Source organism: Dendrobates tinctorius, unplaced genomic scaffold (assembly GCF_039654945.1).
Source record: "Dendrobates tinctorius isolate UK_male_01 unplaced genomic scaffold, ASM3965494v1 ptg000097l, whole genome shotgun sequence".
Lineage (NCBI taxonomy): Eukaryota > Metazoa > Chordata > Amphibia > Anura > Dendrobatidae > Dendrobates > Dendrobates tinctorius.
The window spans coordinates 21,137,983-21,156,144 of NW_027361765.1; positions in this window are offsets into that span (position 1 = coordinate 21,137,983).

Below are 18,162 nucleotides of genomic sequence, written 5' to 3' on the forward strand. Positions count from 1 at the left end.
GCCACCCCCTGACACGCCCACTAAAGAACTAGACTGCAGAGTGCAAACTCGCGGTCGGGACGAGGCGCCAAGGAAAGGCGTTGTGAAGCCCTCAATGTGCAGCAGAGACCACACAGACGACGTGATTGTCATCACGCCGCCTGCTCAGCCTAATGACGTCACGCCGCCTGTGCCGGAAGAAGACTGAGACGAGCGGGCGCCTCTTCAGAACAGCGGGGGATATAGGTGAATAATGTTTTTTTTTTCTTTTTAACTCCGGGTCCTATTGGGGACCTGTGCTGCAAAATGGGGACGTTTACCTGCCTACTAGGGACCTGTGCTACGTATTGGGGACCTGTGCTACCTACTGGGGACCTGTACCTGCCTATTGGGGACCTGTACCTGCCTATTGGGGACCTGTACCTGCCTATTGGGGACCTGTGCTACCTTTTGAGGACCTGTGCTACCTGTTGGGGACATTTTCCTGCCTATTGGGGACCTGTACCTGCCTATTGGGAACCTGTGCTGCCTATTGGGGACCTGTACCTGCCTATTGGGGACCTGTACCTGCCTATTGGGGACCTGTGCTACCTTTTGAGGACCTGTGCTACCTGTTGGGGACATTTTCCTGCCTATTGGGGACCTGTACCTGCCTATTGGGGACCTGTGCTGCCTATTGGGGACCTGTGCTGCCTATTGGGGACATTTACCTGCATATTAGGGACCTGTGCTGCCTATTGGGGACCTGTGCTACCTACTGGGGACCTGTTCCTGCCTATCAGGGACCTGTGCTGCCTATTGGGGACATTTACCTGCCTATTGGGGACCTGTGCTGCCTATTGGGGACATTTACCTGCCTATTAGGGACCTGTGTTGCCTATTGGGGACCTGTGCTACCTATTGGGGACATTTACCTGCTTATTAGGGACCTGTGCTGCCTATTGGGGACCTGTACCTGCCTATTGGGGACCTGTGCTGCCTATTGGGGACCTGTGCTGCCTATTGGGGACATTTACCTGCCTATTGGGGACCTGTGCTGCCTATTGGGGACATTTACCTGCCTATTGGGGACCTGTTCCTGCCTATTGGGGACCTGTTCCTGCCTATTGGGGACCTGTGCTGCCTATTGGGGACCTGTTCCTTCCTATTGGGGACCTGTGCTGCCTATTGGAGACCTGTATAAATATATGTGGGGACAATACAAAGACCTTTCTAATGATCTTTTTACTCTTAGACCTGTGACGGGGACAAGGGGGCATCCTCTACGTCTGGAGGAAAGAAGGTTTAAGCATACTCACAGACGCGGATTCTTTACTGTAAGAGCAGTGAGACTATGGAACTCTCTGCCATATGATGTTGTAATGAGTGATTCACTACAAAAATTTAAGAAGGGACTGGATGCCTTTCTTGAAAAGTATAATATTACAGGGTATATACACTAGTCTCCTTAATATTGCGTTGATCCAGGGAGCTAGTCTGATTGCCGTATGTGGAGTCGGGAAGGAATTTTTTTCCCCAATGTGAAGCTTACTGTTGCCACATGGGTTTTTTTTGCCTTCCTCTGGATCAACATGTTAGGGCAAGTTAGGATAGGATATGGGTTGAACTAGATGGACTCAAAGTCTCCCTTCAACCTTAATAACTATGTTACTATGTTACTATGTTACTATGTTCCTGCCTATTGGGGACCTGTTCCTGCCTATTGGGGACCTGTTCCTGCCTATTGGGGACCTGTGCTGCCTATTGGGGACCTGTTCCTGCCTATTGGGGACCTGTGCTGCCTATTGGGGACCTGTTCCTGCCTATTGGGGACCTGTGCTGCCTATTGGGGACCTGTTCCTGCCTATTGGGGACCTGTTCCTGCCTATTGGGGACCTGTGCTGCCTATTGGGGACCTGTGCTGCCTATTGGGGACATTTACCTGCCTATTGGGGACCTGTGCTGCCTATTGGGGACCTGTGCTGCCTATTGGGGACATTTCCCTGCCTATTGGGGACCTGTGCTGCCTATTTGGGACCTGTGCTGCTTACTGGGGACATTTACCTGCCTTTTAGGGACCAATGCTGCCTCTTGGGGATTCTTGCACCACACTAGTCTGAGCCTGAGGTAAAAGTGGAGTTCCACCAATATTGGCACTGGTGAGGCTGCATTGATGGGCACTGATCAGGCTGCTTTGATGGGCACTGATCAGGCTGCATTGATGGGCAGTGCAGTCTGTATGTCTCTGTATGGGCAATTTTATTGCTGGTATATTGTTTTTGTAGCGCTGTATATATGTTGGTATTTTACTAATAGCAATTTTGAATCCCTAGGAAACAATGATATCAAGAAAGAGAAAAAATTGACTCGAAGTGTAAGATATTCGAAGAACCCAAAAGAATTGGTAAGTTTGATGATTTAACTTTACTTCTTCATTTTTAATATTGTATTTGTTCCTATTTTGTTTTAAATTTTCTAAATAAGATATGTGCAATGTGCATATGAATTTGGTGCTAATTTTTTTTAAACTACAGTGGGGGAAAAAAGTATTTAGTCAGTCAGCAATAGTGCAAGTTCCACCACTTAAAAAGATGAGAGGCGTCTGTAATTTACATCATAGGTAGACCTCAACTATGGGAGACAAACTGAGAAAAAAAAATCCAGAAAATCACATTGTCTGTTTTTTTTCATTTTATTTGCATATTATGGTGGAAAATAAGTATTTGGTCAGAAACAAGCAATCAAGATTTCTGGCTCTCACAGACCTGTAACTTCTTCTTTAAGAGTCTCCTCTTTCCTCCACTCATTACCTGTAGTAATGGCACCTGTTTAAACTTGTTATCAGTATAAAAAGACACCTGTGCACACCCTCAAACAGTCTGACTCCAAACTCCACTATGGTGAAGACCAAAGAGCTGTCAAAGGACACCAGAAACAAAATTGTAGCCCTGCACCAGGCTGGGAAGACTGAATCTGCAATAGCCAACCAGCTTGGAGTGAAGAAATCAACTGTGGGAGCAATAATTAGAAAATGGAAGACATACAAGACCACTGATAATCTCCCTCAATCTGGTGCTCCACGCAAAATCCCACCCCGTGGGGTCAGAATGATCACAAGAACGGTGAGCAAAAATCCCAGAACCACGCGGGGGAACCTAGTGAATGAACTGCAGAGAGTTGGGACCAATGTAACAAGGCCTACCATAAGTAACACACTACGCCACCATGGACTCAGATCCTGCAGTGCCAGACGTGTCCCACTGCTTAAGCCTGTACATGTTCGGGCCCGTCTGAAGTTTGCTAGAGAGCATTTGGATGATCCAGAGGATTTTTGGGAGAATGTCCTATGGTCTGATGAAACCAAACTGGAACTGTTTGGTAGAAACACAACTTGTCGTGTTTGGAGGAAAAAGAATACTGAGTTGCATCCATCAAACACCATACCTACTGTAAAGCATGGTGGTGGAAACATCATGCTTTGGGGCTGTTTCTCTGCAAAGGGGCCAGGACGACTGATCCGGGTACATGAAAGAATGAATGGGGCCATGTATCGTGAGATTTTGAGTGCAAACCTCCTTCCATCAGCAAGGGAATTGAAGATGAAACGTGGCTGGGTCTTTCAACATGACAATGATCCAAAGCACACCGCCAGGGCAACGAAGGAGTGGCTTCGTAAGAAGCATTTCAAGGTCCTGGAGTGGCCTAGCCAGTCTCCAGATCTCAACCCTATAGAAAACCTTTGGAGGGAGTTGAAAGTCCGTGTTGCCAAGCGAAAAGCCAAAAACATCACTGCTCTAGAGGAGATCTGCATGGAGGAATGGGCCAACATACCAACAACAGTGTGTGGCAACCTTGTGAAGACTTACAGAAAACGTTTGACCTCTGTCATTGCCAACAAAGGATATATCACAAAGTATTGAGATGAAATTTTGTTTCTGACCAAATACTTATTTTCCACCATAATATGCAAATAAAATGAAAAAAAAACAGACAATGTGATTTTCTGGATTTTTTTTTCTCAGTTTGTCTCCCATAGTTGAAGTCTACCTATGATGTAAATTACAGACGCCTCTCATCTTTTTAAGTGGTGGAACTTGCACTATTGCTGACTGACTAAATACTTTTTTTCCCCACTGTATATTCTGGCCCACCAATTGTCCGAGAGACCGTGATCTGGCCCCCTGTTTAAAAAGTTTGAGGACCCCTGCCATAGACTAACACGTTGATCCAGAGGAATGCAAAAAAGAAACATGTGGCACACAGTAAGCTCCACATTGTGGAAAAAAATTAATTCCTGACTCCACATACGGCAATCAGACTAGTTACCTGGATTAATGTCCTATCAAGGAATCTAGTATAACCTGTAATATTATACTTTTCAAGAAAGGCATCCAGGCCCTTCTTAAATTTTAATAATTGATCACTCATTACAACATCATACGGCCGAGAGTTCCATAGTCTCACTGCTCTTACAGTAAAGAATCTGCATCTGTGATTATGATTAAACCTTCTTTCCTCCAGATGAAGAGGATGCCCCCTTGTACCCGTCTCAGGTCTAAGAGTAAAAAGATCATTAGAATGGTTTTTGTACTGTCCCCTCATGTATTTATACATTATAATAAGATCACCCCACAGCCTTCGTTTTTCCAAACTAAATAACCCCAAGTGTAATAACCTGTCTTGGTACTGCAGACCCCCCAGTTCCCTAATAACCTTGGTCGCTCTTCTCTGCACCCGCTCCAGTTCAGCTATGTCTTTCTTATACACCGGAGACCAGAACTGTACACAGTGTTCTAAGTGTGGTTGCACTAGTGACTTGTATAGAGGTAAAATTATGTTATCCTCATGAGCATCTATGCCTCTTTTAATGCATCCCATTATTTTATTTGCCTTTGCAGCAGCTGCCTGACACTGGCCACTAAATGTGAGTTTGTCGTCCACCCATACACCCATTTCTTTTTCAGTGACAGTTTTGCCCAGTGTTTTACAATTAAAAGACATCTAATCTATGCATCGAGCTCAGAGGAAATTGATTTCATAAACCTTAAAGTAAAAAAAAATGGATGATGGAACTATCTCTCTCTCTCTCTCTCTCTCTCTCTCTATATATATATATATATATATATATATATATACAGTGGGTACAAAAAGTATTCAGACCCCTTTAAATTTTTCACTCTGTTCCATTGCAGTCATTTGGTAAATTAAAAGAGTCATTTTTTTCTCATTAATGTACACTCTGCACCCCATCTTGACTGAAAAAACAGAAACATAGAAATTTTTGTAAATTCATTAAAAAATAAAAACTGAATTATCACATGTTCAGAAGTATTAAGACCCTTTGCTCAGACACTCATATTTAAGTCACATGCTATCCATTTCCTTGTGATCCTCCTTAAGATGGTTCTACTCCTTCATTGGAGTTCCAGCTGTGTTTAATTAAACTGATATGACTTGATTTGTAAAGGAACACACCTGTCTATATAAGACCTTATAGCTCAAAGTGCATGTCAGACCAAATGAGAATCATGAGGTCAAAGGAACTGACCAAGGAGCTCAGAGACAGAATTGTGGCAAGGCACAGATCTGTCCAAAGTCACTAAAGAATTTCTGCAGTAAGGTTTCTAAGAGCACAGTGACCTCCATAATCCTTAAATGGAAGAAGTTTGGGACCACCAGACGTCTTCCTAGACCTGGCCATGCAGCCAAATCGAGCAATCGTGGGAAAAGATCCTTGGTGAGAGAGGTAAAGAAGAACCCCAAGATCACTGTGGCTGAGCTCCACAAATGCAATAGGGAGATGGGAGAAAGTTCCACAGTCAACTATAAATAATCGCCTTCACCATTCGGGCCTTAATGGCAGAGTGGCCCAATGAAAGCCTCTCCTCAAAGCAAGACACCTGAAAGTGTGCAGAGATTCCTAAAAAAACACATGAAGGACTCCCAGACTATGGGAAATAATATTCTCTGGTTTGATGAGACGAAGATAGAACTTTTTGGTGATAATTGTAAGTGGTATGTGTTGAGAAAACCTGGCACTGCTCATCACCTGCCCAATACAATCCCAAAAGTGAAACATGGTGCTGGCAGCATTATGCTATGGGGGTGTTTTTCAGCTGCAGTGACTGGACGACTGGTTGCAACTGAAGGAAACATGAATGCGACCAAGTATAGTGATATCCAGAGATAAACCTCTTCTAGAGTGCTCTGGACCCCAGACTTGGCTGAAGGTTCACCTTCCAACAAGATAATGACCCTAAGCACACAGCTAAAATAACAAAGGAGTGGCTTCAGAACAACTCTGTGACCATTCTTGACTGGCACAGCCAGGACCCTGACCTAAACCCAATTGAGCATCTCTGGAGAGACTTGAAAATAGCTGTCCACCAACATTCACTATCCAACTTGATGGAACTGGAAAGGATCTGCAAGGAAGAATGGCAGAGGATCCCCAAATCCAGGTGTGAAAAACTTGTTGCATCATTCCCAAGAAGACTCATGGCTGTACTAGCTCAAAAGGGTGCTTCTACTCAATACTGAGCAAGGGGTCTGAATACTTATGACTAGTGTTGAGCATTCCGATACCGCAAGTATCGGGTATCGGCCGATACTTGCTGTATCGGAATTCCGATACCGACTTCCGATATTTTTTCAATATCGGAAGTCGGCATCGGAATCGGAAGTTCAAAGTTGATTGACAGCCTGACGTCATCATGATGCGCGGTGTGTGCGCATCATGATGCGCCGTCATTTCGGGCCTTCCGGGGGTCTCTGCCGGCCTGCCGGGGGGCTGTGTGGACTGCCCGGGGTCTGTACCGGCCTGCCGGGGGGCTGTGCCGGCCTGCCGGGGGGCTGTGTGGACTGCCCGGGGTCTGTACCGGCCTGCCGGGGGGCTGTGCCGGCCTGCCGGTGGTCTGTGCACCCTGTGGGGGTCTGTACCGGCCTGCCGGGGGGCTGTGCCGGCCTGCCGGGGGGCTGTGCTGATGTCCGGGGGTCTGTGCAAGCATCGTCCGATGGGACTATAAGTCCCATCTGGCGATGCCTGCTACCATGACAGTGATTGACACATTAGCCAATGATGGGACAGTAGTAGTCCCATCATCCGGCTAATGTGTTAAATGTTAAAAAAAAAAAAAAAAAAAAATACTACATACATAATACATGCATGCTACATACATACTACATGCTACATACATACTACATATACTACATGCATGCTACATACATACTACATGCTACATACATACTACATATATACTACATGCATGCTACATACACACTGCATGCTACATACATACTACATACATACCACATATACTACATACATACTACATGCATGCTACATACATACTACATACATACTACATACATAACACATATATACTACATGCATGCTACATACATACTACATGCTACATACATACCACATACATACTACATACATACTACATACATACTACATGCATGCTACATACATACTACATGCTACATACATACCACATACATACTACATACATACTACATACATACTACATGCATGCTACATACATACTACATGCTACATACATACTACATATATACTACATGCATGCTACATACATACTACATGCTACATACATACTACATATATACTACATGCATGCTACATACATACTGCATGCTACATGCATGCTACATACATACTACATACATACTACATGCTACATACATACCACATATATACTACATACATACTACATACAATACATTCATACAATACATACATAGACATACAGTACATATAACATAGAGTAACATACTTACCAATACTTGTCACATTGTTCCCCGAAGCCATTGTCTTTTACGGAATAAATATTAACATAACAAACCACAAAAATACTCACCCACGATCCGAAGCAGTCCACGAGTGTGTCCCACGACGATCTTGGGTAGAGAACTTCAGCATCAGCTGATGCTGCCGTTCTCTACAGGCTGCAGGAATCCAATGACGGAAGGTAGGTATCCTTCCGCACTGTATTCCTCCGCCACTTAAAAAAAAAAGTCCCTAGTCTCACTTTATGCCATTGCTGCGTGGGAAATTCCCACACAGCAATGGCATAAAGTGAGACTAGGGACTTTTTTTTTTTAAGTGGCGGAGGAATACAGTGCGGTAGGATACCTACCTTCCGTCATTGGATTCCTGCAGCCCGTAGAGAACGGCAGCATCAGCTGATGCTGCCGTTCTCTACCCAAGATCGTCGTGGGACACACTCGTGGACTGCTTCGGATCGTGGGTGAGTATTTTTGTGGTTTGTTATGTTAATATTTATTCCGTAAAAGACAATGGCTTCGGGGAACAATGTGACAAGTATTGGTAAGTATGTTACTCTATGTTATATGTACTGTATGTCTATGTATGTATTGTATGAATGTATTGTATGTAGTATGTATGTAGTATATATGTGGTATGTATGTAGCATGTAGTATGTATGTAGTATGTATGTAGCATGCATGTAGCATGCAGTATGTATGTAGCATGCATGTAGTATATATGTAGTATGTATGTAGCATGTAGTATGTATGTAGCATGCATGTAGTATATATGTAGTATGTATGTAGCATGTAGTATGTATGTAGCATGCATGTAGTATGTATGTAGTATGTATGTAGTATGTATGTGGTATGTATGTAGCATGTAGTATGTATGTAGCATGCATGTAGTATATATGTGTTATGTATGTAGCATGCATGTAGTATGTATGTAGTATGTATGTAGTATGTATGTAGCATGCATGTAGTATGTATGTAGTATATATGTGGTATGTATGTAGTATGTATGTAGCATGCAGTATGTATGTAGCATGCATGTAGTATATATGTAGTATGTATGTAGCATGTAGTATGTATGTAGCATGCATGTAGTATATATGTAGTATGTATGTAGCATGTAGTATGTATGTAGCATGCATGTAGTATGTATGTAGTATGTATGTAGTATGTATGTGGTATGTATGTAGCATGTAGCATGCATGTAGTATGTATGTAGTATATATGTGGTATGTATGTAGCATGTAGTATGTATGTAGCATGCATGTAGTATATATGTAGTATGTATGTAGCATGCAGTATGTATGTAGCATGCAGTATGTATGTAGCATGCATGTAGTATATATGTAGCATATATGTAGTATGTATGTAGCATGTAGTATATATGTAGTATGCATGTTGCATGCATGTAGTATATATGTAGTATGTATGTTGCATGTAGTATATATGTAGTATGCATGTTGCATGCATGTAGTATATATGTAGTATGTATGTTGCATGTAGTATATATGTAGTATGAATGTAGCATGTATGTAGTTTGTAGTATGAATGTAGCATGTATGTAGCATGTATTTTTTTTTTTTATTTTTATTTTTTTTACATTCAACACATTAGCTGGATGATGGGACTACTACTGTCCCATCATTGGCTAATGTGTCAATCACTGTCATGGTAGCAGGCATCGCCCGATGGGACTTTTAGTCCCATCGGACGATGCCTGCACAGACCCCCGAAGCCTGCACAGACCACCGGCAGGCCGGCACAGCCCCCCGGCAGGCCGGCACAGCCCACCGGAGCCTGCACAGACCACCGGCAGGCCGGCACAGCCCCCCGGCAGGCCGGCACAGCCCACCGGAGCCTGCACAGACCACCGGCAGGCCGGCACAGCCCCCCGGCAGGCCGGCACAGCCCACCGGAGCCTGCACAGACCACCGGCAGGCCGGCACAGCCCCCCGGAGCCTGCACAGCCCCCCCCGGCAGGCCGGCACAGCCCCCCGGCAGGCCAGCACAGCCCACCGGAGCCTGCACAGACCACCGGCAGGCCGGCACAGCCCCCCGGAGCCTGCACAGCCCCCCCGGCAGGCCGGCACAGCCCCCCGGCAGGCCGGCACAGACCACCGGAGCCTGCACAGACCCCCTGGCAGGCCGGCACAGCCCCCCGAAAGGCCCGTACAGACCCCAGAGAGGCTGTACAAGGCAAAAACAGGGTTTTTCTTATTCCGATACCGGAAGTCCCATAGACTTGAATGGGACTTCCGGTATCGGAATCGGCGATACCGATACTTTTTTTCAAGATCGGCCGATCCATTCCGATCCGATACTTTGAAGTATCGGACGGTATCGCTCAACTCTACTTATGACCATGTGATATTTCAGTTTTTCTTTTTAAATAAATTTGCAAAAATTTCTACCTTTCTGTTCTTTTTTCAGTCAAGATGGGGTGCAGAGTGTACATTATTGAGAAAAAAATGAACTTTTTTGAATTTACCAAATGGCTGCAATGAAACAAAGAGTGAAAAGTGTAGAGGGGTCTGAATACTTTCCGTACCCACTGTATATAGGAAAAAATACTGCTGTAAACAGTGCTAGATCCTTTCATCCTCCACATGTAATTAAATCTATTCCAATAGAACAGTTTCTTAGAGCTCAACGCATATATTCCACATATGAATCATTCTACAGCCAAGCCAATGAGCTTAAAAAGAGATTCAAGGTGAAACATTATAACAACGATGTCATTCAACGGGGATACGACAGGGCAAGGATGACCCCAATAAACCACCTTCTTAAAACACACCCATGCAAAAGGATCAACAGGTGAGATTAATTACCCTGTATCATGCTCCATGGAGGGAAATGAGGGAAATTCTTAGAAGGTATAGGCCAATTTTACGATCTGATCTGGTCTTTTGCAATATTATATCATCAAACCCCTCTATAATACTTAAAAGGGATCCAACACTTAACGACATGTTAGTTCAGAGTCATTACATCCCTCCTTCCCCTTCACAATCTCTATTTACAGGTCAACAAAGCCAGAAATGGGGCTGGTACTCTGTGGATCATGTGGTGCATGTCCCCAAGTAGAAATAGCTTTTGATTTCTCTGACTCATCTAATGTACTTATGTTTAAAATCGTAGAGTTCATCAACTGTCATTCTACTGGCATCATATATTGGGCTACACGCCCATGTAAATTAATATACACACGGTCAGAATTGTTGGTACCCCTCGTTTAATGACAGAAAAACCCACAATGGTCACAGAAATAACTTGAATGTAACAAGTGATAATAAATAAAAAATCTATGAAAATGAACAAATGAAAGTCAGACATTGCTTTTCAACCATGCTTCCACAGAATTAAAAAAAAATAAAACTCATGAAATAGGCATGGACAGAAATGATGGTACCCTTAACTTAATATTTTGTTGCAAAACCTTTTGAGGCAATCACTACAATCAAATGATTCCTATAACTGTCAATGAGACTTCTGCACCTCTCAACTGGTATTTTGGCCCATTCCTCAGGAGCAAACTGCTCCAGTTGTCTCGTGTTTGAAGGTTGCCTTTTCGAGACAGCATGTTTCAGCTCAATAGGATTTAGGTCAGGTCTCATAGAAGGCCACTTCAGAATAGTCCAATGTTTTCCTCTTAGCCATTCTTGGGTGTTTTTAGCTGTGTGTTTTGGGTCATTATCCTGTTGCCAAACCCGTAACCTGTGGCTGAGACCAAGCTTTCTGACACTGGGCAGCACATTTCTCTCTAGAATCCCTTGTTAGTCTTGAGATTTCATTGTAACCTGCACAGATTCTAGACACCCTGTACCAGGTGCAGCAAAGCAGCCCCAGAACATATCAGAGCCTCAGCCATGTTTCACAGTAGGGACAGTGTTCTTTTCTTGATATGCTTCATTTTTCCATCTGTGAACATAGAGCTGAAGTGCCTTGCCAAAAAGTTCTATTTTTGCCTCATCTGTCCATAGACATTCTCCCAGAAACTTTGTGACTTGTCAACATGTAGTTTGGCAAATTCCAGTCTGGCCTTTTTATAATTTTTTTCAACAATGGTGTCCTCCTTGGTCATCTCCCATGAAGTCCACTTTGACTCATACAATGACGCGTGGTGTGATTTGATACTGATGTTCCTTGAGCTTGAAGTTCACCTTTAACTTGTTTAGAAGTTTTCCTTAGCTCTATTGTTATCATTTGTATTATCCGTCTCTTTGATTTGTCATCAATTTTCCTCCTGCGGTCACATCCAGGTAGGTTGACTACAGTCCCATGGAGATTAAATTTCTGAATAATATGTCCAACTGTAGTTTCAGGAACATCAAGCTGTTTGGAGATGGTCTTATAACTTTTACCTTTAACATGTTTGTCTATAATTTTCTTTCTAATCTCCTGAGACCACTCTTTCCTTCGCTTCCTCTGGTCAATGTTGAGTGTGATTCACACCATGTCACCAAACAGCACAGTGAGTATCAGTAGCCCTCTATACAGGCCCACTTACTGATTCCAAGATTGTAGACACCCGTGATGTGAATAAGTGGACACACCTTGATTTAACATGTCCCTTTTGTCACATTATTTTCAGGGGGTACTATCATTTCTGTCCAGGCCTATTTCATGAGTTTTATTTTTTTTTAAATTCTGTGGAAGCATGGTTGAAAAGCAATGTCTGACTTTCATTTGTTCATTTTCATACATTTTTGATTTATTATTACTTTTGTCAAATTAAAGTTATTTCTGTGACCATTGTGGGTTTTTCTGTAATTAAAATGAGGAGTACCAACAATTTTGCCACGTGTGTAGGTCTGACATCATGAGAGTTCAATCAGAATTTTGGAACATATTAGAGACATGAAAAATGCTGCCAAAAATGTGGAACAAGATAAATTGGCAAAATTAAAAACATCCCCAAGCACTTTAGAGATTATCACGACTGCATTTGGTGGCTGCTCCAATTTTGAGGTATAGATATGGTCCATCTAGGGGCTAAGGGTGGTGACTTTGTTAAGATGCTGCATCAGAGGGAGATCAAATGGATCACCACACTCGACACTGTAAAACAAAAAGGCATTAATGATTTAGTTAGTTGGCTCCTTTTCTCTAGAACGCTACACATTGCAGTGTGTGGGGTTTAAGTTATGGGGATCTTATTCATTATTATACTTGCTGTATTTAATTTTTATGTTTTATTTTAATTGCATGTTTTGTACCATTTCAAATTCCATGGGTATGTTTTTTAGTAATCAAATTGGTTTCCTTGTATTACTTGCTTCTATAGCATCCTATTATACCTGTTTATTATTACCATTTTGTCATCCTTTTTGTATTGAAGATTCAATGTGGATAATAGTCGCTAGATGACAACATAATATACTGTATGAAACTGAGGAATTCCTCAACTTGAAGCAACAAACTGGACACTATGCATAAGCGTACAAATATAAAGCATGTTAGGCCAGGGTCACACTTGTGAGAAACTCGCAAGAGTCTTGTGTCTCAATACCTGGCACTCGGACTAGAGCGCTCAGCTGCATAGAAATACAGGCAGCCGCATACTCCTGTCCCGAGTGTCAGTGGCAATGCCGGATATTGGGATGTGAGACTCGTGCGAGTTTCTCGCAAGTGTGACCCCGGCCTTATACTGTATATATTTTTAGTCCTCTTAATGCCAGTTCTGGGACCAGGTAACAAAATGATGCTGGCTGCTTCACTGTGGGTGCGCACACCTCTGCGCTACCATGTCCTCTCTCTCCTCGCCTGGCATCTAAGTAGAAGATTCTGCTTTTCTCACATGCACGGCTGGGATTCTCTGACACCGGCCAGACTGAGTGACGTGTGGTGGGTGGTGTGCTTGCGCCCAATCACACAGTGAATCACCATGTACCGCCCATTGCCCTTCCTCCAACCTGCTCGGCATCCCACAAGATCTCCCTGGCAATCTGTGCAGCGGTTATCTCTTTTGTGGTTACCAAGGGGGATAAAGGATGATGGCTGGCCATTTATTTGCCACCTCCTTGATTCCTCTCCCCCCTTTGTCCTGCAGTACACACTGCATGGACCCATTAACGCCAGCTTGGGTGATCTGAATGAACAAGGGGCTGCATTTTCTAATGGATCACAGGTGATTTGCAAGATAATAATAAACATATAAATACCCACTGGGACATTGCCTAAGTACCCCCTGATGAAGCTACATGCCAAATGCATGTTTGGGTGCTGGGCAGTGTGGTTCTACTAACAACAATGGCACAGGGTCTGTATTATTCAGCTATGTCTGGGTAAATATTTTGCTGCTCCACCGGATTTGCTGCCAGTGCAGATTACCAACACTCAGTAGCATCAACAGGTTTTCTACTCTACACTGATTGCATTGCCTTGTATTTTTAATGGCTTTGTACTTGTATACTTGATGTATGATTTATAACAAATTGTAATGTGTACATGCTAGCTGCACTTTGTTTGAACAACGCTGCCCTGTTTTTAAGGGTTTTTCCTAGCTTTTTTGTACTGTCATTTTTACCTGTTGCATGTTTTTTGTGATAAAGATTATTGCTTGTTTAATTATGTTATCATTTCAAATTGTACTGGATATACCTTAAGTAGCGGCATTGGTCTGTATTAATTTTTATAGTGGCTACCCCCACGATATTATTTTTTAGGTACTTTGCGTCAATCCTTTTCATTACATTAACTTTTACTGGTAGACTTCTATGGCCATCAACTTTCAGAATCCATCTGTATCCACCAGGCGGAAGGCAGCATTTCCGCGGCTAGCAGGTTAGATATAGTGGAGTTTAAGCTCTTGTCTTTGACATTTGTGGGAGGAAACATTCTTTTTTGTGACCACAACTGTGGTACCGAAAGCTGGCTGCTGCCCTGAGAGAAGATGGAGTAGAGTTAACAGGGCAAACTGCCGGACTGTGCATGCGGTGCTAACAGAGATGTTATGGTGGATTGAGAAAGATATTATGAGCTGTTATGCGCCGGGTTTCTCCCTCTGCACAGGAGGAATCCCGAACCTTGCCTTCTGTGGTTTCCCATTCTTCCCCGACCGCAGAGGAGGCTGCTCAGCAGAGACGTCGATCCCGGCATCTTGCCCAAGCCAGTGCTGTCGGTTTGGTTGCGGCTGCCACCTCTGGTCCAGCTATAGAAATCCACACTAACCAGCAGCGAGCAGCTCCTGGGGCAAACTCCCTCTTTTGGTCCACTGAGCATGCCCGTGGGACGACCTCTCATTGGAGATTGGAAGTCACATGCTCAGGTCCTGTTGCTGCTCTGAATGGACTACTAGGAAGGTCCTGGAATGCTGCAATATAAAAGCCTCGCATGGCCGCTCGACCATGCGCTAGGATAGAATTATGTACTGGTGTGTGTGATGATGGATGCATGTTTCTGGTGACTGACTCATTATGATTCCCCTCCCTTGGTTGTGTATGTAATAGGGTTGTCGGAGTTAGAGTCAGCGCCTAGTAGTGACATTGCCTATGCACCACAGTGCTTCCAGGTCTCTCCACACGTGTTAGGACCAGAGTGTGCCATCCTGCACAAGGCACGACTGTGCCACAGGTACAGCAGCTTATTAATAAAGTAACTTGGCACTCAACTGAATGATCCTTTAAAGATGGAGTTTATTTTAGTGCAGTATCAGAGACGTTTCTGCCTACAATCGGCCTTCGTCAGTCCACCGACTGCTATCAATATAATGCAGGGATAGAGAATAAAGAGTTGTATGGACTCCTGCTAGTGCTGAGTTTGTGTAGCACTGAAAATTAGTCCCATATGAGGCACGTGTGTGCGCAGTACAAGGACATGCCAGGCTAGATGCAGTTTCCGCTGCTCGTCTTGTCGCCGCGACAAAACGAGCAGCGGAAACTGCGTCTAGCCCAGCATGTCCATTAACTCTTCTATATCACTGTGCACACATGCCTCATATGCGACTAATTTTCAGTGCTACACAGACTCAGCACTAGCAGGAGTCCATACAACTCTTTATTTTCTATCTCTTCATTATACTGGTAGCAGTCGGCAGACTGATGAAGGCCGATTGTAGGCCGAAATGTCTCTGAGACTGAACTAAAATAAACTCCATCTTTAAAGGATCATTCAGTTGAGTGCCAAGTAACTTTATTAATTCACTTGGGTCTGGGTAACCTACTTGAGCACCCTGTGGTAGTGCCATGCTATACTTGACACATGTACAGCAGCGTCCGTCAGCACGGCACCGTGCGCCATCAGTGCGCTTTCCAGTACCAAAGTTTAGGCTGATTAGTAGCATCCGCCTGAGTGGCACTGTATGCACTTCATGAGATAATCTATTAGCGTAGCCTCTCCTGGCGCCTCAGTTGCGGCACCGAGTGATAGTGTGTCTAGAGGGACTCTATCTCTGTGTCCTTGGGGCAGAGTCCTGTGACTGCACACCAGCTGTCACCTTGCTGAGGTGTGTGAGCATAACAGGCCTTGGCATTTATGTTCCGCGTTGTCGGGACTCTGTGAGGCAACAGAATCCGCCTCTGTACACACCGGGTGACGTTAACCCGCGTGTGTTCATCTGTTATACTGCTATATTGTATCTGCCATTACCGAGCAGCAGGTAACATCTCTGCACGGTGGACCCCGGGCTGTGAACGCACCTTATTCCATCTTTATTCTTTGGTGCTTTCCGCAAGCCCCTAACATGATCTTGGTGAAACAAAAACAGGTCACAGTCTCTCACTCACCCATGTGAGAGCACTTGCCATGGTGACAGAAGAGGAAGAAGCAGCAGATGTGGATGATGGGACATTCAGTGGTTGGAGGAACCCCCTAGTCCACATTTTAGTGTAGTGTGCTTCCTAGACTAAGGCATGTTGATTGCACATGCACTGGTTCATGCATGTCAAAGTCAAATTATTCTAATTTTTGCCTCTACTATGTCATTTTTTGCAAGGTTAGAAGATAACTTGAGTTGGGACATCCTTTTCAGTCCCAAAAATGGCCCAGGCTAGGCAACCCTTGCTGCCCTTGCAAACTGCAGACTCATGACCAATGCTTGACACAGCTACATTTGTGGCTGAGCATACAGTTCATGCTGTGGTTACATCACTCTGTGTCTGTGTTGCAAGCTGCAATGTAACCTCCTCTCCCATCTCCACCTCCTCTGCTGAGTTACTCAGCTGCATGCCACTGAATTCACATCAAGTGGGATCTACAACCTCACTGTCATCCTCTCTGTTCTCCCACTCCTCACACTGAGAGTCACCCTCTCCCTCTTCCTTTCCTGACAGAATAGTACAGTTTGTGTGAGCCTCAGGTATCTGAGTCTCATCAGAATCACCTCCATCACAAGGGAGTTAATGTCTAGTGGCAAGGGTATAGATTCTACTCGGACGCTTCTTCAGCCGGCCCCGAATCTAATTGGAAAACATTTTGGGCATTGGTGCAGTTGCTTTCCTCATCGGGATTCTGTGAATCTTTGGAGCAGATCTATGATACCAATGGAATAGAGTGTGTTAACAGCTCTGCAGACTGGCCAATCTGTGGTTCCTCACAGACAGTTTAGCATTTGGAAAGTTGTGATGCAGGAGGAAATAAGGGTATTTGGGGAGCCACCTCTGAGTATTGTGCTGTGTGTGATATTAAGGTGGAGGAAGAGGAGAAGCCACTTGATGCAGCGCTTGCCATCCACTGCAGCACATGTTCTTTCTTGCCCTCATCTACAATGTGTACCGCTGAGCAGCTGCCAAAAAAAAAGAGTTGAGTAGCCTGTTCAGTAACAGATGTTGTCAGTTGTCTTTGGATAGGATGAGATTGTGTTTGTTCAGCAGAGCTTTCAGCAACATTACCATCTAACCCACGTACACGTCAAACACCAAGCATATTCTCCTTTCCACCATGACGTCGCTTTTTCCCACTCATCCTGTATGTACTCTTCCCCTCTTTTAAAAAGCTGTTTTACAAATCTAGGCTGAGACCTGTCAGTCACCTGTCACTAAATGAACAATCAGTGTTTATTTTCTGACATAGTGTGCCTGAACAACAATAGGCCTAACCATTTTGATTATCAAATGGTGCCTCCTGGCTGCACCCCAATATTAGCCATAACAATTTTGATTAGCAAATGGGGCCTGGTGCCTGCGCCCTAATATTAGTCCTACTCCTAACCACTTTGATTATAAAATGTAGCCTCCTGGTTGCACCCCAGTATTAGCCCTTATGATTTTGATTAGCTAATAAGGCTTCCTGGCTAAACCCAATATTAGCCCTAATGATTTTGAATAGGAAATGTGGACTCCTGTCTGGACAACACTATCAGCACAAACTGGTTAGATGCTGTAAGGTCGATTTCAGGATCTTATCTGACAATTTGCAGCAGCATGAAAAGCCTATCTGTGCTGTCACACTGGAAATTGG